Below are 21,082 nucleotides of genomic sequence, written 5' to 3'. Positions count from 1 at the left end.
AGTAAATAGATCACACTAATTAATTATGTACATACTATACTGCTAAGTTAGGGAATAAGGATTACTTGTTTAAACTAAATGTATTTTTCCATAGAATTATTAACCTCACTAGGACTAAACTAGTATTGATGTTAATAATTTCACAATTCAATAGAAGTAACAATGATCATTATCAAACAAGGGTGATAATGATCATCAAAAAACAAACAAAAAAATACAAATTAAAAATAACAGCGATAATACATCTTTCGTTCATACTATGTTCAATAAGGTCATGGCTTGTCGCTCACCGTACACTACTAATGGGGATGTATGGCGAGCGATACGCTAAAATAGGCCAAGCCAACAGAGAATATAGCGCGCTTATAGCTTGGTCTGTCACTGAGATTGGCGGAGAGTTGGATTCATTGATGTTGGTTCGAATAGCTGCTGCTGTCTTCCTTGGAGTTGTCAATATGTACATTATAGAGATTGGCCGACGATCCTGCGGCTGGGCGGAGAATTGAATCCATTGATGTTGATTTGAAGAGCTACTGCCGTCTTCCTTGGAGTTGTCGATATGTACATTATAGAGATTGGCCGACGATCCTGCGGCTGGGCGGAGAATTGAATCCATTGATGTTGATTTGAAGAGCTACTGCCGTCTTCCTTGGAGTTGTCGATATGTACATTATAGAGATTGGCCGACGATCCTGCGGCTGGGCGGAGAATTGGATCCATTGAAGTTAATTTGAAGAGCTACTGCCGTCTTCCTTGGAGCTGTCGAAATGTACGTTATAGAGATTGGCCGACGATCCTGCGGCTGGGTGGAGAATTGGATCCATTGAAGTTAATTTGAAGAGCTACTGCCGTCTTCCTTGGAGTTGTCGATATGTACATTATAGAGATTGGCCGACGATCCTGCGGCTGGGCGGAGAATTGAATCCATTGATGTTGATTTGAAGAGCTACTGCCGTCTTCCTTGGAGTTGTCGATATGTACATTATAGAGATTGGCCGACGATCCTGCGGCTGGGCGGAGAATTGGATCCATTGAAGTTAATTTGAAGAGCTACTGCCGTCTTCCTTGGAGCTGTCGAAATGTAAGTTATAGAGATTGGCCGACGATCCTGCGGCTGGGTGGAGAATTGGATCCATTGAAGTTAATTTGAAGAGCTACTGCCGTCTTCCTTGGAGTTGTCGATATGTACATTATAGAGATTGGCCGACGATCCTGCGGCTGGGCGGAGAATTGGATCCATTGAAGTTAATTTGAAGAGCTGCTGCCGTCTTCCTTGGAGTTGTCGATATGTACATTATAGAGATTGGCCGACGATCCAGCGGCTGGGCGGAGTGTTGGATCCAGTGAAGCTTCTTCCCGAGCCTCCATTACTACATTAAATATACCTCGCTGAACTTTGATTTGAAGATGCACCGGTAGATTAATCGTAGTTTGGCACATACTCGAAAAAAAAGATTCTAGAGCGATATTATGTGAAGCTACATTTGCTTCATTTTCCATATAATGCTTCCTTAATTTTCTCGTTAATACTTGAAAATCCCTTTCTTCTGGTCTTCTTTCTCTCATTTCCTGTTCGTTGTATAACGGTGAAACTATCTCCCTTTTGACACGAGGTGAATCAGCTACGCAATTATCATCAATTTCAAGTCTTTCCATAGCACCTTCTTGTTCTTGGGGTGCATCTTTAACATCTGATTGGTTTGTTATATCCGTCATGCAAGGTAGAAGAATCTGCACTATTTCCATTTTAGAGATATCTTCTACTTGGGGCGTGTTGGTAACATTTGATTGTGTAGGAAGATGGGATTCCGTCACGTCAATAGTATCAAGGTTTTGTTGGTTTTTTTTCGTCATCCAAGGTAGAAGAAACTCCATTTGGTGTTCATATTTCCATGTCGTGGAAGAAGTTCCTTTTCTTGAAATTGCTTGCCGATGTCCATCTCTGAGGTTTTTCCACATGCTCTTGGCCTCTTTCACTGAAACAAAATTATTTTGATTTACAAGGACTTGGCAACAACCTTTAGATCTAACTTATCATCACGCCGTTTCCCTGCAGGATCCTGGCACACACTCCTTGCCGCATTCACATGCATGCATACTCTTCTATTATTCTGGCACTTGACATGGCCCGAATCAAGTATCTGATTCACTTGATCGTGTCATGTCTTCCCCGACTTCTGCTAACACTCACATAGTTTGAAAAATAAACAATTTGTTTTTCTTGTAAACTTGCCAAAATGGACTTCGGTAATTGATTAATTTAATCTAATTTTTTTTATTCCTTTATTCGTAAAATATATTTCTATTCAGTTTTTTACATGCTTTTCGACTACCACGCTAGACACATAGTAGTATTATGGTAGTCGAAATTAAGACGGAATTATCATATCGCTGTACAAGGAAGTCAAAATATTACGAAGATAATTATAGGTAGGTACCGATATTTCATACAACTATGGTCCAAACACATTGACTAAATACTTATTTTTTTATTATTAATTTCAACTATGTATAATATATTATAGAATAATAAAAGTTTCTAATGTTATTTTCAAATACGTCAGATAATATCAGCGAGGAAACCCTGTTTAAGGACATATAAGAACATTAAAAATGGAGTGATTTTGGATCACGGTTGTGTGAAATGACGGTTTAAGTACACACATATAATCAGTGGCGACCAGCTAATATGTGCTCCTGAGCGCCGAACAACCAACAAGATTTTCGACATGACTAATCACAATACGAAACTCGGTTCGGTTTTAATATCTCATTCAAAAGGTACCTACTTATTAAGCGCGCTTAACTTGCAGACAGACTTTGACTTGTGCCTATGTTCGTAGCAGTTCGTTTTCGATTACGATCCAAAATTTAACTGCTTTGTCGCATATTCTGTGGAACAGTCGAAAGCGTGGGTACATACCAGTTCATACTATTCTTTGCAAATAATACCATATCATGGACGGCGTTCGGGGTTTTACCACCACATCAGAAGGAACGGTTTATTCAGTAGAAAGTTAAACTAAAACGCGTATGTTTAATGTTATTGTCGATATCGTGGTTTCAATTTACCGTCTGCTATTTTCAGCGAATGTTTCGCTTCTTCGATACAAGCATTTAAGATAAAATTTGTCAAAGAGATGAGTGATGGTCAGATTACTTATTATCAGTTTAGTCAGTAGGTACTCGCCGTTGCCGGGCACGGTCTGTTGAATTAAAAAATGTCTTTACTCTGCGAAAGTTTTTAAGTTTAATTGCAGGTTATATCGATCTTGTATATCAATTATTAATAAGGTATATCAATTGCAGGTTATACTAATTTACGATTACTTTTGTGTTTGTTCAAAGTATAAATTAAGAATGAGTTTGAATGTGAACAATAGGTCGAGTTTTGAAAACAAAGTGATAATAAAAAATGCCGGTCCACCTAAAACCTGAACTGATAATAAAACAAGAGTGAAAATCTGGATCGAAAAAGTTTACTCGATCATTTAACAAAACAATGTATAACAAAGGTTCGTAGCTGTGTGCATGTGATCAATTGAATAGTTTATTTTGTTTTACGTGTTGAATTTACGATGTTGATTCAGTTTGGACAATCAGCGGTGTTACTGATGTAACTCACCTTTCTGAAAAAATCAAAAAATATAATTCTTGTCATTTACATTTACAAAAAGTCTTGAGCTTAAAGGTTTTAGGAAAAGTTGACATCAGAATGCAATTGGATTCAGGCTACCGTGCCTAAGTTAAACACCATAATGAGCTATTTAATAAATATCGATACAGGTCAAATTTCCCAGAACATGATTTCAATGTGACGCTTAAAACGTATGACTTCCTAAATAAAGTTAAGTAAAAGTGAACTCTGTGCAATTTACGCCCGCGACGATTTTTCAAAAGCTAACGGCGCTTTATCAATTTTACAAATTTTTTATAGTACTTGTTTATTAGAAGACTTTCCCGAGACTGTGAAATTACTAAAACTTTTGTGCACCATTCATGACTTTGGAATGACCTCAGTTGAAAGCTAAAGATGTTTCTCAACGTTAAAAAGAATAAAATCTTTTTTAAACACGTTGAGCCAGGACAGACTGAACGCACTATCAGTGTTGCATTGATAGAGGTCTTCGCTAAACAAAAGGAGCAGAGAATAGAACTTCTTTATAAATAGGTATGTACATTTATTTAATTTATTTTATGACTTAATGTTGTAATCCGGTGAACCCCCACATATTTTGACCACCGGCCGCCACTGCATATAATATGTACGGCGATATATCGCCTCGACCACCGCGTGTATTGCCGTCGCTACCGTTAGCCGTGTACCCACGGTAGCTTGGGGAGAGAAGAGAGCGAGAAGAGTCCCCCCCCCTTCCCCCCGCCATCCGTGGATCAGTGTTGCCAGATGCACGGTTTTTACCATGTTTTCATATTTTTGGGGCATTTCTACCTCCGTGGTTTTTCCGAGAAATTCCTAATTCAGGAATGTAGTTCTTGAACTTCAGTGCGATTCACAATGTCTCTTTATCTAATTATTATCTTTGTCAACATACGATAGATGCACCAGTACATACTGCACAGTGCACATTGTACTGTATGCAGGGCCTACATTTCTTTGTAGATCATTAATCATGATTTGAAGATGTTCAGAAATCATTTATATTTTTCCTATGAATACCGTAAAATAATAAATGAATTATCTTTAATTAGGTGCACTAAGGACGGGTTGTTTCGGAGAATTTGAACAATTCATCAAATTTCAACGTTCATTTTCAAGTTCTGTGAAAGATTTTTTCAAGTTCTGTTTTTATTTCAGTTTTTTCAAGCAACTAGCCTACGATGATATAATAACAGAACTTGAATAGGACTTTCACAGAACCCGAAAATGAACGTTGAAATTTGATGAATTGTTCAAATTCTCCGAAACAACCCGTCCTAAGGTAACTACTGTAAAATGAAGAACAAAACAATTATTAATTTGGAATTGTGGTAGAATTTCTTCTCATAGATCTGAAATTTAATTTTTATTTGTATTGAAGTATTTTTTCCGACTTTATGTCCGGGTTAAATCTTCCCCATAGGAAAAACTAAACCCTTCCTAAAACTTTTACACAAAAATGATCATTTAGTCAATCCATATTATGCAAGTGCATTATATAAGCAAAATAAATACAAAACAATACAAGAACAACACGTCAACTCACCAGAGATCAAATGGGAAAATAATTCACCGACTCCAGATATTTTCATATCAGAGGGTTCGGCTCAGTAGAACTCCTAACGGGGCCTATAAATCCTACTGATCATATTGAATATTTAATTTAAAATGGAGATCTACAGAAAAAAAATTATAACAATAAAAATCAAATAATTTTATTTGATTTTTTAATGATTTTATTATTTATGGTGTTTTTTTTTTTAAAAAAACTTTTTTTTTCTATTATTCGAAGGAAAATTATAAAATTATTGTTTTTTTGATAAAATGTTATAGATAATTTACTTAGGAACCACAGTTTTCTAATTTAAATGTTCAATAAAACGCTTATTTTTTTAATCCTTCAAAATGGTAAAACATGGACTTTTCATTTTTGGGATATGGCATCACTGCCGTGTGCCGTGGATACACGCGGCCAAGTTGATTTAGGCGATAAATTCCGCCCGGTAAAACGAAATGTATTATATTATCTTCACGTCGCTTGTGTAGCAAGTATCGTACACCTATAATATTGCGGAACGTAGCTTTAGTATAGCTTAGGTATTGGGTACAACGACAATCGACCAGAGACAACTAGAGTTCAGCGTAGGCTAGCTTGACATTGGGTTCTAATCGCACTAACTGTCAAAGCATACATACATACCGTCTGGCAAATCACAATCTTGAATCACTTTCAGCCATGCTTCTTTCTTCAATTCGATATTTTTATAGTCTGCTAAATCGGCTTTCCACAAACACGGATATTTGTGTACACTTTCGATTAAATACTTCATGATGATATAATAATGGCGTCAGCGTAGGATGCGATGTAATGGCCGGACGACTGAACAGAACTGAACACGCGCTAGACTGGGGAGGGGCAGAATATAATACATACACATACATTTCATACAACGGATGATGTCGCTCGGCCTACAAGTAAATATATTTATATTACTGTACCTATTACCCGATCGATTGTGTGGATTGCGATATCGCGAAATGTGGCATACTTGTGAGCTATAATATAAATACCTACGGCCGTGTGTGTAATGAGCTTTTATTATCAATCGGGCCATAATGCAAAGCAATCGAGAATGCGAAAAGGTATCTAAGCAGAGAAGAGGATACCAGGAGCGCATGAAAACCGAGGAAGTTGAGCGTTTTGGGATTATTATTTGTGTTCCGTTTCGTCTGACTAACTGACAGTTGCTGCGACCGATTTCGCGCGCTTTTATTGCTGCAATGCGCATGCGCGAGACAGAGACAGATACATAGTGAGGTCGGCTAGAATAATGAGATTGTCTCATACAGTCATAGATAGAATAAAGAACGTTTCTATTTGTTTATTTATTTCCCTTTTAGGATTTTACAAAACGATTATAAATTAAAGTGGATATAAAAGTATAACAAAGATAAAAAAAATGTATAATAAATGAAGCATAAAATATAGTAAGTGTACAGTTATTATCACACTAACTAGAAACCTTGAGATTTATGTACGAGTAATAGAAATAAAACATAAAAATGGTTTTGTGAATACACTTAAGCTGCCATTCATTTTGATAATTCTATGCCTTTTTATGTGAATACCGCACAAGAGTCCCAACTGTTCCCAACCATCTGGAGCTAGTGAGACTATAGCATCACTAATTGGGATATTTTGTGAGGCTGAAGGTAGTGGGGGGGGGGAGAGGATATGGGAGAGATGAAGGTGGAGAAGTACCTGTCTATTCAGATCTGGTCACAAAACACGGCCAAAGCCATTTAAAGCAACGTTTCAATTCTGGATGGTTGTCTTACATAGAGGGTATATATTCCACTCTGGAAAATGCTTGGACGTGAAAAAACTTTATTATTTTAAATAGTAATTTTAAAGAAATAACACAAAATTAATCAAATAATTTTTTTTTCGTCCACGGAGGCTATAAATTATTTTTATTTTCAATAACTGAAAATAAAAATCCCGCTGGGTTTGAAACCCGTTATATCTGGGTTACTTAAGCAGGAGTCAGACGGTTAACTTGAAGTGAAACGTCTGAATACAAAATTAAAGAAGTGACAGATGAATTCATTGCTAAACCGATCCGTCGATAATAATAATAATAATAATAATGTTGGATGACTTTTTGTGCAAAATCACCCGACGGGCGCTGTACAAACTTATAATACATTTCTACAATGATCTATGTTATTACTTAACTATTTATGGAGATAATGGATTTCGGCATTCGGCATCTTTCACTCGCGCTCAAAATCAAAGAAAAATGATAGTCTGAACACGGAAAGAACGCTCGTTCATTTCTCTCAGTACAATTTTCAGTTTTATTATGTAGGTATATATTCACGTATACCAAGGCGTATATCAAGTATTGTTCGACGGCATCATACTGGGAAAGGACGGATGAATGTTCATTTCTATATCATTATGTACGTGCTGTGTGAACGTAGAATAAAATAAGAATGAACGTTCACTCGAGTGAACCGTCTGATACCTGCTTTACCATTGCACCATTCTGCTACGAAAGTGATCAACATTAAAAGGAAGCTAGAAGCCAAACATGTGTATATTCTTGATATACCTTATATTATAGGTAATAGGCATTAAAATCGCTTGACAAACGGAGTCTAGAAACTTCGATTTCAAGCATAAAACTGTTTTTTATTTATTTTGAAAATAATTTTATAAGAAAGCAAAAAGGTTAATCAAGTGAAACTGTCACAGATAATCATAGCTATAATACTGTGTTTTAAAGTTGTTTCCTTTATGAGTTCATACATTTCTATTGAAAAAATATTTTTTTAGTTTGTTACATTTATACCTTTTATTGAGTAATTTGTTTATTTATTTATATTCTACTCAAGCGAAAAGCGATAGGAAAACCTTCAATTTAACTAAAGCATATTTTTTGGTTTTCATAATGTACACCAATTCGTTACAAAGATTAATCAAAATAGTGATTTGCCATTAAGCTTCGCCTTATGTAGTATTCTGTTTTGCTGTACAAAACGCCTGTCGTTCTACAAGTTACATACCTAATGTGTTATGCAGTTTGCGGAACTAAAATAGCCCGGCGTGGAAATTGGTTTCCGTTATTTTGTGGATTGATATTCAGTTTCCATTAGTTGATCTCGACTCGAAACTACAACAGAACTTGAATAGAACTTTCACAAAACTTGAATATTAACTTTGAAATTCGATGAATTATTGAAATTGCCCTCGTGCCCTCGACCGCGGAGATTGCCAAATAGATGTCCTATTAAAAGAAGTTGTCATTAATTTAAACGTTTTACGGTTTTAGGATTAAACCAACCGTCCGCTCCCATACAAAACTCAAAGGTTTTCTTCTATAGTTGCGTTAATCCCACTCTCATTCAAAACTTACAAATAAAAAGCTGGACACAAAACATAGGGAGATCAGAAATAGATACAGACTGAAATTGTAACCACTCAACTGATCACCATGTGATATATTTATAATTATTTCTGGAAAAAAACCCATATAATAAATTTATAATTACTTTGTATTATCAATACTTCTAACTTTTAATAATATGCGAATGAAATCCTCAGCACGGGAGATCCCAGTGAAGATATCTATTTTTACGAAATCTTCAAAAACGAGAAATATATAGCACATTAAAATACCTGTTAAAATATCTGTTGTATAAATAATAAGTTTATACAACAGATAAACAACCCTCTTTGGGTGTATATATCTATATTTTTTGGAATAACTTTATTGAGTAAAACCTCAAATTGTAATATTTAATTATTGAAGACAATATAAGCGATTTCTAAACGAAAATCTGAAACAGAAAAATCAGAAAAGGATATGGTCACATCTAGGACTCGAACCCAGGACCCTTGTCTTGCCGGGGCACCGCTCTACCACTGAGCTAATGGGACCCTATCCCCTTCGGTCACATTTAACTTATCATACTTCGAATAAGAACTATAAACATTGTCTTCATTTTTTCACCGCACATTTTTTTTATTGGCAACTATCTTTATGTATGATCGCAAGATTCAACCTGAACTAAATGCAATCTAGACAGCGTGTTTTAGATAAACCTAACTTTTTTTTTTTTAAATTTTTAATGTGCGACATCTATTGACTTTTCTTCAAGTCTAGGATGAACCGAACCAGATATTTTAATATCAGAGGGTTCGGCTCGGTAGAGCTCCTAACAGGGCCTATAAATCCTACTGATCATATTGAATATTATTATTTCATTTAAAATCAACATAAATATTTAAAAAATCTTTCGTAATCCTACATGTATTTAAAATGACTGATTTTTGCATTTTTTGATGGATCTAATACGCCTAAATTTTTAATGAGAGAGCTAGGTATAATAATAATAATATTATTATTAAAGTTTTTACATAAACGGTTTTTTATCAATTGTATAATTTTATATTCACAATCAAAATTTAAAAAATGCTACGACGCTATTAGGCTGAGCCATTTTAACATGGCGGCTATCGATTATATACAGAAAATTGTGTCAATAGACAGATAAAGAGATTAGTTGTTATTCAGGTTGTAGAAATGTGGTAGGTAGGTAAAATAGACATCAAAATAAAATATTCGCACGCACATTATATTGCTCATTAAACTTTAATGTATTGGCCATTCGGTTTTTAGAAATAAGTAGGTTACATGTGATATTGTTATTAAAAATAAAATGAATACAGATAAAAATAACATAAAAAAATATGGCAAGGTTTCTGAATGGACTGAACTAATTCTAGAAATATCTTTTCTCTAGTCAACAGAGGTACCTATGTATTCTTAGGACGGGTTGTTTCATAGAAATTCAAATGGGAATTTAGTGCCATTTTGTATTTTATCATTGAAAAGGTCCCCGTTAAAGGTAAACTTAAGATATATTATTATCTACACGTTCATATCTATGGCGCTAAGTTAATTATTTTATAAAGATTCACTTTTTGCATGACATGCTATAACATATTAAGACCTTTCGAATGTCAAAAAAAAAACAAAAATGGCGCTTGGTGGCCATTTGATGACAATGTTAAATTTGAATTTCTGCGATACAACTGGGCCCTAGGATGGTTTCAGAGAATTAAAACAATTCATCATATTTCGAAGTCGAAATTAAAGTTCTGTGAATGTTCTATTCAAGTTATGTTATTTTTTCATCATTGGCTGGTTATTGCACAATTCTTGGATAGTAACAGAACTTCTATAGGACTCTTACAGAAATTGAATAAATATCAACTTCTTTTAAATTTGATGAACTGTTCAAATTCTGTAAAATAATCCGCCCAAGTGAAAGACCACCCTTCAGAATCGAAAGGCTGCTTGAAATGGTTTTAGCTGTGTCAGGTGACCAGCTATGAATAGCTAGATATTTGTTAATCTCAACAGATATGGTCTATAAATAAATAACATATGTACCAAAATTTTAACGCAGCATCACATTCAGTTCGATCCCCCAGATTGTACATTCTGTGTACTAGAAGTGGGAACTTTAGATCACATGTTTTTGGCTGTCTCTCTCTAAACAAATGCCTCTCATCTGTTCAACATCTCATTTGTTCTATATCTGAGCTTCTCTCCATTCTTCCAAATAATTACGAAATTTGCCTAATTCACCTTTCCTCTTTCCATAATTTGAAATGAAGCCCTTGAACTAAAAAGCCAGAAACATTCGAAAATAAACTTTCTTTGGTCGAACGCATTGTACATTATACGTAGTACGTAACTGTTAAAAATTATGTGACATTACTGTACTCCGTTCTAAGGTCACATTGTACATGGTTATTTTTGTGAATTGTAAATTTGGCCAAGTTTTTTGTAAGCATGTTAAGTTTTTAAAGGAAGGATTTATAACGAGAGGAAAATTATAAAGCAAAATGTAACAAAAACAAAATAAAGCCAAACACAACATAATAGATGAAAACATAACATAGCGTTGATCTTTAGGATGCAACAATATATCTATATTCTTCCTCCCCGGGTTCATAATCCATTTCTTAATACTTCTATTGAAGTCGGTTACTTTTTTAATGGTTTTTATATCAAAAGGTTGGAGGATGTATTGATTGACGTACCGGTGGTGAACGCAATCTGTTATTATATTGTCTAATCTATTGTTGGTAATAAGGTAAAGCCTTAAAACATCTACATATTTGTAAAACAAGAACTCTTATGGTAGTAACTACTTTCAAATTTTAATTATTAATGGAATACGCAATATTCTTTCTACACCTATTTCGAGTGTAAGTTATAGTATAACATTTAAAAACACATTATTTAGACTACACATTAAGCTTATTAATTAACCAATAATGAATAATAAAGGTTCAAAATTGGACCCCTGGGGTACGCCTGAAGAAACAACTGTGGGTAATGACTCATACCCATTAATACGTACCAGCTGTGTTATGGTTTACCTATCCCTTCAAGCATCTGTAGCAAAATATAATGGTTCACTTGAAATGCCTTTTGAAAATCTCGTATAGGTTAGAGTAGTTTAAAAATATCAGAAAGCAATAGATAATATTATTATTTCAAGTATATAAGTACTTCCGTTGACTAACTGTAATTAAAATCCAATATTAGATTAGACAATTAGTGCAAAATTTACGACAAAAGCAATGTACCTACCTAGAATTTATTTAATTGTTTCTTGTTAACTCATTATTATTAGTAAATTTTATTATCCGCTTTTTAGGTTAATTAGACACTTTTACATGCATAATGTTTATATTTTTACTTATAATAATGGTGCAGATAAAGCAATAATGATTTATAAACCGCATTTTCCATTTTCTGCCATCCATTCTTGCGAGAGAACCATCGGTGGAATTACATTTCATAGGATTCAATGTTTTTTTATTCAGTTTTTCTTTTGGTGTGCGTTAGTTCTGCTTTTGCAAAGGAAGATGCCGTGATTATTAAAAGTAAGAATCTATTGTTTATTTATAAGTAACTAACTTACCATCACTTCATTGGGGGTTATCGCCCTGCAAAAAGACAACCATTCAGAATTGAAACCAAATTAGATTACCACACGTAATAAAAATACTATATTTCTTTTGTTCGCTTAATATTGGAATTTGGATCAGTAATAAGAAATCCCCAATATAAAGTTAATATTGAAAGGTTAGGAGGAGTAAAACGGTTCTGAAACACTTAGGGCCAGTTGTTTCATAGAATTTGAAGAATTCATCAATTTTCAAAGTTCATTTTCAAGTTCCGTTCGAATATTATATTCAACATTCACTCATTAGCATTCCATTAACTACCAATGTTACAAGATGGAAGAGATATATCCGTCTTTGTTGACGTTGTTGACGCTGTTGACGCTGTTGACGCTGTTGACGTGGTTGTCCATAACTAAGCACACAAACAAACTAAATATTCCACATCCCACACTTAAACGCTAACTACACACAACATTCATTTTTAAGAAGGACGTGCACAAAATACAATAATATTTTTTCAGACACTGATATTTTATTTTCCAAATACATTAATTATATTGCTGAAATAAATTTACATTGGATTTTTTTTAATAAAATTGTTAGTTACGAACCCTCTACCCTCTGCTGTGCGTAAGTTATTTTCTCAGTTTCATTATGTTGTTTTTTCTTCTTTATTTTGTTTATCTTTATTTATGAAGTCACTCTCATCAGGTGTGTTTCCTGACCTTTGGAAATTTAGTCATTTGACGCCTATTTTCAAAAAAGGAAATAAGAGCGAAGTAACAAATTATAGGCCAATATGCATAATGTCTTCTTTACCCAAACTTTTCGAAAGCCTAGTACTAGACAAGTTGATATCTCAATTTAAACGAGTAATCTCACCAATTCAACATGGATTTATTAAAGGAAGATCAACGTTTTCCAATTTAATATTATACACTAATGATATTGTTAATGGCTTAATCACATCATATCAAACTGACTCCATATATACTGACTTCAGTAAAGCATTTGATAAAGTAAACCACAGAATCTTTATACGTAAATTAAAATTGTTGGGAGTGAGAGGGAGCATGTTTGAATGGTTTAAGAGTTATCTCTTGGGAAGGTACTTAGCGGTAAAGGTTGATTCATTCACCTCTTACAAATTTGCGGCATCAAGTGGAGTACCGCAGGGATCTCATCTGGGCCCAATATTATTTTGTTTGTTCATCAATGACATAATAAATATTTTTAGCAAAGTCATAGTTCTGTTATTTGCCGATGATTTGAAGATCTACAGAATAATTAAAGATGATAATGATCGCGCTATTTTGCAGTCAAATCTGAATAAACTATTTGCTTGGTGTTCAGAAAATGATTTGCAACTAAATATTAGTAAATGCCAGATTATTAGTTTTTACAAAGATAAAAATCCTCTTTATTTTTCTTATTTCATTAAGGTTAAACGCAACGCTCGTTGTATTCTACGTGTTCATAGATGGCGTTAATTAATTCATTCTATTAAAACACGCTTTTTGCAAGGTATTGCTTTACAAAATTAAGACAAATCATTTGTTTGCGCCCGTATATACGCAATATGAATATGAATCAATAGTTTTGTTCGTTTAAAGGCTTAATTCTTTCGAGAAAGGCACACAAATACAATATTGTACCGATGATTCAATACAATATTGTATTTGTATGCCTTTCTCGATAGAATTGAGTTTTTATATGGACAAAACTATTTATTCATATTCATATTGCGTATATGCGGGCGCAAACAAATAATTTGTCTTAATATTGTAAAGCAATACCTTGCAAAAAGCGTGTTTTAATACAATGAATTAATTAAACATCCCTCAATGTAACACGAACTCAAAACAAAATGCTTTTATTCACCGTGCTTCATACAATTTTAATACTTCATACTGTGAATTAGACTTATTTAACTCAGCACCCCACAATTTCAAACCTAAAATCAATAAATAATTATATTATCATTTTTATTTTTTATTACGTACATGCTACACATTACACAGACTAGATCCATCCCATACCCCTCCCTTCCCCATCCCATCCCAATAGGCTAATGTAACTTTTTTTATTACATAAATATTATATATTCACTAAATAATTAAAATACTTAAGTGAAAACCTATTATTGGTTAAATAATTAACACTTAATACACCATACTTTGTAATTATTATAACTGTTGGTTTTCCAAATAAAATAAAATAAAAAATAAAAATCTATGAACACGTAGAATACAACGAGCGTTGCGTTTAACCTTAATGGCGCTAATCTTCTTCGAGTTTCACAGATTCTAGATCTCGGTATCTTATTCCACGAAAGTCTACAGTTTAACTTACACATCGATGAAACTACTAGCGATGCAATGAGAATGCTCGGTTTTATTTGGAGAATGGGGGCAAAGTTTAAAAATGTGTTAACTTTAAAACATTTATATTGCTCATTAGTACGAAGTAAATTAGAATATAATTCAACAGTATGGTCACCGTTCTACATGGTCACAGTCCATTCTCAAGCCTTAGAAAAGGTACAAAATAAATTTCTTCGGTACATCAATTTTAAAATGAATATTCCCATCGAATTTATAAATTATAATAACTTACGTACCGAAACCAGACTTCTCAAACTATCGGATAGAAGAGTTCTAACTGATATATTATTTTTATTCAAAATTATCAAATCTCTCATTGACAGCCCTGAATTATTGGAATTAATTTATATGAATGTACCTGCCAGACAAACTCGAAGCATAGACACTTTTAAATGTAACAATAACCTCAATACTAACTACTCTATGTATTCACCAATTCCAAGAATTCATCACCTTGCAAACAAATATTGTAAACTTATCGATATAACTTTGAGAGTTTCAAAAGGCAACTAATTTTAGACCTATTTGCTAGTTATTAACTTGTAATATTTATTAGCTTTAAAAAAGGTCTTGCCTTCATACTTTGATTTACTTTACCATGTTATTTTCTAATTACCTTATGAGTAAATTATATTTAGCTATTTTATCCATGTAAATGTTACACTTACATACATATACTATCAACTTACTGTGTAAAAGCCCGATAGGGCGTTAATAAATAATAAATAAATAATAATTTCAAGATGTAAGCATGTATTATTTTTATATAGGTACTTAGTTTACATTATCTATCTGTATAATTTTATTTTCTTGAAATAAACAAAAAAAAGAAATGGCTTTAACCTTTATAGAAATAGAAAAAATAATTTATTCTAGAAGTTATTCAGGGGTAGCGCAGTGCAATACATTCCATATGTTGATTATCAGGGTAATGCACGGTCGATAACTAATCATCGTTCCCGAGGACGACTGCAAAATGCAAACAACCGTTTCATGTCAAATAAATTAAGAACCACTGTTTGTTCGTTGGCGGTCTGCATTTGTGCTGAGGAACGATTACAAGTTACCGGCATTATCGATATCACCCTTATCTGATTTGAATAGACTGGTACCTTGACCACGAAGGCCGTAATAAACATCTAAAGGTCACCATGGAGGACTGCACTAAAATATGAACATTTGGTTCCATTGCAGTGCTCAGCAATGACGATCCTGTGGTCCCGTGTAAAGGCTGGGATAAGGTCACCACCGGAGTATGCGTGCCCTTCTTCTTCTGGCTATCTGGCTCTGGCGGCTCCCTCATTGGCCTCTGCGGCCTCAAGACCCTCCTGGTCTGCGTATCCGTCCCTCAACCACCGCCCACCAGTCCTGCACCAACCAATACCACTAACGATCTAAACTCTGGTACGAACTCTAAATGTAACTCGCATTATCATTCTGTTTTTATTCTTTAATCATTACCTCATTGCTGAGGATAGTGACGTCCTTCACTCCAATAGTCCTAGAACAAGGCTTGTCCACTTCTCGCAGTCATACGCTGAAGGAAGAGCCAAGGTTACCTAGTTCCGGACATGGGTGATATTTGATCACTCCAACGCATCGTCATTATTCTTTCAAAAATAAAATCGGAAAGAATGTAAGTAAAGAAGGAGTACAAAAATATTCGGCGATGAGCACGGATATACGGTCATATTAGCCCTAACAGATCTAGCAAATTGATCTTTATATTATAGGGGGGTACATTTTGATTCACTCTGACAAACGTACTACTAAATGTTAGATGTATAATAGTGCGACGAAAACGCCGAGCAATGTATAATAGTGCGAGCGATAAATACTTGAAGAAAGTTACGTATAATTTGGAAAGTACATAGTTCTCAAGTGATGGACAGATTGTATGAGGATTGAACACTCGACTGATTGAAAGTGGTCCAAAGAAACGACGCCAGCAGTCCACAGCGGAGTGCTGATACTAACCCTGATGTATGGCAATGAGGCGTGGCTCTGGTAGAAGGTATTCAACTCATGTAATATTTGCAACACGTTCCGGAATGGTAGATAGGTACTCCCAGTGCGCCACATACCCCTAGTCCCACATAGGACTATTTTACGCATGGTGGGACATGATACGTATCAAGGTTAAAAATAGGAACTGCCCAAAAACCCTATTTAAATCAGTAGACAACTATTTATCGGGCCGAACTGTCATTATTTCTCATGGTGACACTGTTATTGAACGCGAGACCGATATGGGGTGTCCTCAAGGCTCCGTCCTAGCTCCTAAATTTTGGAATATAACCTTCGATGACTCCTCTAGGTTACCCTTACCTGAAGGATGTATCATGATCGACTATGCGGATGATAAAATGTATCTTGTCTCTGGGGACAGTAGAAGAGAAGTCGAATGTAAGGCTGGTGAAGGTTTGGACACCCTCCTTAAATGGGGGGAGAGGAATAAAATGACCTTCGCTCCCCAGAAGACTATGGGCCTCCTGATGAAGGGTTCTTTCAATAAGACAAGAAACCCTACCATCCGTATGGGAGACACTAATATCAAATTTGTGGATAACGTTAAATATTTAGGTGTCACTCTAGATCGATCGTCCTCCTTTCTGGCTCATGTCAAAGATGTATCCTGCAGGGCTCAGTCGCTGTTTCTGAAGCTTCGAAGAATCTCCACGGCAGAGTGGGGACTTCGCAGACCGGCTTTGCACGCTCTCTACAAGGGGGTATATGTTGCGCAAGTCGCATATGCCGCCTCTGTTTGGGAGCATCGCCTGTATAACTGTTTAATACTTCTTGCTCTCACTAGGGGTCAGCGCACTCCCCTGCTGGCACTATCTGGGGCATATCGAACCGTTGCTTCGGACACTTTGCCAATTTTGGCTGGTATATTACCAATCGATCTAGAAATTAGGGAGGTGTTAACGAAGCAGCGATTAATCCGTGGATCCCCGGCCAACCACCTTGGTGTCGTCCTGACACCGGGTGGACCAGGAACTCTCCCAGGACTGCTCCGAACGATGAGGGACCTGTCGCTCAAAGAGTGGCAGGTCCGTTGGGAAAGATCGAGCAAGGGAAGATGGACCTTCTCCTTCTTCCCTTCAGTTAAACTCAGAATGGAAGGGGCCTTCCTCAAACTGGACCATCACGTTACGCAGCTCTTTTCAGGACATGGGGAATTCAGGGGAAGGCTTCACAGCCTTGCCCTGTCCACCCACCCCAATTGCGCTTGTGGCAATAATTACCAGTCGGCCGAGCACATTCTGTGGCACTGTGAGATTTTGAAGGATGCCAGAGACGAAATGATAGACGGTCTGAATGTCCCCATTAGACCGGTGTGGAACACCGATCTTGTTTCTAACAGTGTGAATTTCGAATGTTTGAGGAAGTTTACTAGGATCTGGGTTGAGAGATGGCCTGTGCTTAGAGTCGTTGACTAGTGTAATAATTGGGAACCCCCGGTGTATTGCTCCTGCTCCATGACTTATTATTTTACAACTCTTTCATTATTGTATATGCTATTCTGTTTTTCTTATTTTATTATTCTTATCTTATTTCTTTTTTTTTACTGTACCAGCTGTTGCAGATGATTTCCATTCGTTTATATTTTGTTTTTTTTTTAATTAACTTGTCTTGTACTTTTTAATTCTTATTTTCTGTTTTCTTTTCATATGTTTCTTTTTCCCTGTCTAAGGTTAACACACTGTTTTTCTTTTTACAGACACTGTAAGCACTCTTATATATCTGTGTTTACTAATTATCTCTCTTACTTTACTTTGTTATCTTATTCAATACTTACTGTCCTCTTTACAGACCATGCAGATCTTATTTTTACACCTTTACTTTTGTTTTTACTTATTTACCGTTGCCCTTATGTGGCACTTTTTGGATTGATTATTGTTTTTCATTTTTCCTCTTATTTTCTCTTCTTTTTACATGTATTTTTTCCGGTTTTCTTTTTTTTTTTTTTTTAGTAACAGCAACGAGTTTACAGGCGAGAACTGAACTCCGTTGTCTGTTTTGTTTTGTTTATTTTCCCCATTAGGGGTTGGATAACGGGCCTCGTCCCCGCATGCACGACTGGAGCTTCTTATTATTCTTTCTTACCGGGGGACTCCGCCAATCACCTGCGCCACCCCTGATGAGCGTTGGTGGTCAGAGGGGTGACTGTGCGGGCTGGGGTAACCTCCACCCTGCCTCCGACCTCCTGACGCTTCTTTCCCCTAGGTTCTTTAGGGTTTTATCCCTCTTTTTCCAATACTTATCTTCAGGGCACCACCGGGTGGTCGGCTAAGGGGTATGGAAGTCCTGACCTGCACCAGTCGCCCCAACCACCACCAATTTCTCAACAGGACTGCCAGTCGTGGTTCGGCGAAACTCCCCCTTCACTCTATTGTTTATTTTACTTTTATGTGTTTACAGGTACTGGAGTGTGGGTCCCCTCCACCAACTATCTGCCTGACACTTAATCTTGATTTTTTTGTTGTTTATTTTTCTGTGTTGTCCTTAGTTTAGTACTTGTAAGCGCTTGCATACCGCTTCATAACACCGTATGCGGGGACTTTGAAGGCCTAGCTTCATTTATATAAATTGTAGAGCCTTTTATTCAAAAAAATTAGATTCATGCGAGAGCTCCGAAGGGGTGACCATAAGTCACCTATACCGGGGTGGGACAGGGTGGGTGTACCTTCAAAGTCCCACATAGGACTCGCACTTAGGACTCTTGTACAGCATTCGTATAAAAAGTACCATTTGATTTGACAGTTGAAGAGGATGGAGCAGAGTTCGAGGCTCTGGCATTGGAGCCAGAGAGAACTCTTGACACACCGGTGAACACCACACAAACGCAAGTAACTTTCCTGAGGGCCGCGGCGGAGAGCTTCAATGACAGGTAAACTAACTTCCTACTCAAATAACAAAAACTCTGCAATAATTACATGCAAGAATGCGCTCGAATCGACTTCATTCTATTTTGCTTTTATTTTTATTCATTCTATATAAATTATTTCTTTCATTCAATGAAATATTTACACAGAATAGAAATATATTCTAGTAACGTTTCACAACATTTACAACTAATAACATACATGAATTATATCAGTAGCGGTGCAGCCTCGTGTTAAAAAATACTTATCTTGAATTCACTTTTGTTTGACTGAAAATTGTCAGAAGAAAGGCGGTTTAATATTGTAGTCATTCTTTCCAGAGGCACGATCATTGGTAGGTTGATCCTGCCTTGGGGAAAGTAAAGTTAATGGTGCCTAGCTCCTGTGTAGTTATCGGTGATCCAAAGCTCGGTAATAGATGAGGTAACCCAGTATCAGGAATTTCAGCTTAAAATTTATTAATGAATGCATTATTTTTTCAGGTCTTCATCAACAAACGTGTTCGAGCAACTACAAAAGTTCTTCATCAAGTGTAAAAAAAGGAAGACCACGACGGAGAGTCCGATGGAGAGTACGACGAAGGTGACGACGAAGATGACAACGACGAAGAAACCTCCGCTTGAGACCAGGCTAAAATATGAATAAAACCTCCGCATGAGACCAGGCTAACATATGAATAAAACCTCCGCATGAGACCAGGCTAAAATATGAATAAAACCTCCGCATGAGACCAGGCTAACATATGAATAAAACCTCCGCATGAGACCAGACTAACATATGAATAAAACCTCCGCATGAGACCAGGCTAACATATGAATAAAACCTCCGCATGAGACCAGGCTAACATATGAATAAAAAATGAACTTGGTTTGGACTTTTTGTAGTTTTAACTGGCTTTAAAGCCGCGTAGTTAGCGTTCAATAATGCAAATACGAATGTTATCGGGAAAGGGCTAATATATAATAAAAACGATTATAATAAATATAGGCATAAGAGAAAATATGTAATAAAACATGACTTAGAACGACATATAATGTATAGATTTTAAAGAAACACTGTGAATTATTTCATAAAATTACCCTTTCAACTCTGCAAATGTACAGAGATTATCTTACAAAATAACATTTAAGATTTTTTTTTTAATTTTTCAAAGAAAATTTCTTCTGATTATAGGTTATATATATTAAAGTGATGTAAACAAAGTTATTTGTGTATTATTCTAATATATAAGAGCTTAAAATATAAAGCGTTCAAAGGAAATATGTTATAAATCGGTAGAAATTGGTGTGGTTTGGCGTTTTGTAGTTCAGCTTACATAGCTTACTTGAACTTAGGATTGGTTGTTTCGGAGAATTTGAACAATTCATCAAATTTCAACGTTCATTTTCGGGTTCTGTAAAAGTCCTATTCAAGTTCGGTTATTATATCACTATAGGCTAGTTGCTTGACAAAACTGAAATAAAAACAGAACTTGAAAAAATCTTTCACAGAACTAGAAAATGAACGTTGAAATTTAATGAATTATTCAAATTCTCCGAAACAACCCGGGCTTAGTTAGAACTTGCTTTGGAACTAGTTAACAAAAGTTGTAACCCAGTTTGATGTGGTTTGTACTTTGAATTTAGCTTGAATAGCTTGCACTTGTTTGGGGTTT

General features: G+C 35.6%; 1 protein-coding gene across 1 annotated transcript in view; it reads right to left on the bottom strand.

The window, feature by feature from the left end:
* Positions 1–6,038, bottom strand: part of spdo (sanpodo) — a 30,426-nt gene extending 24,388 nt beyond the window's left edge. Inside the window, exon 1 of the mRNA XM_089647905.1 lies at positions 5,859–6,038. The gene's annotated coding sequence lies outside the window, so the exon portion shown is untranslated. The remainder of the gene's footprint in view (positions 1–5,858) is intronic.
* Positions 6,039–21,082: the final 15,044 nt, after the last annotated feature.

The sequence above is a fragment of the Hesperophylax consimilis genome, chromosome 27 (assembly GCF_061612785.1).
Source record: "Hesperophylax consimilis isolate HC1 chromosome 27, BYU_Hcon_1.0, whole genome shotgun sequence".
NCBI classification, from domain to species: domain Eukaryota; kingdom Metazoa; phylum Arthropoda; class Insecta; order Trichoptera; family Limnephilidae; genus Hesperophylax; species Hesperophylax consimilis.
Note: the sequence above shows the minus strand (reverse complement) of the source record. Positions and strands in the feature narration are given on the sequence as shown.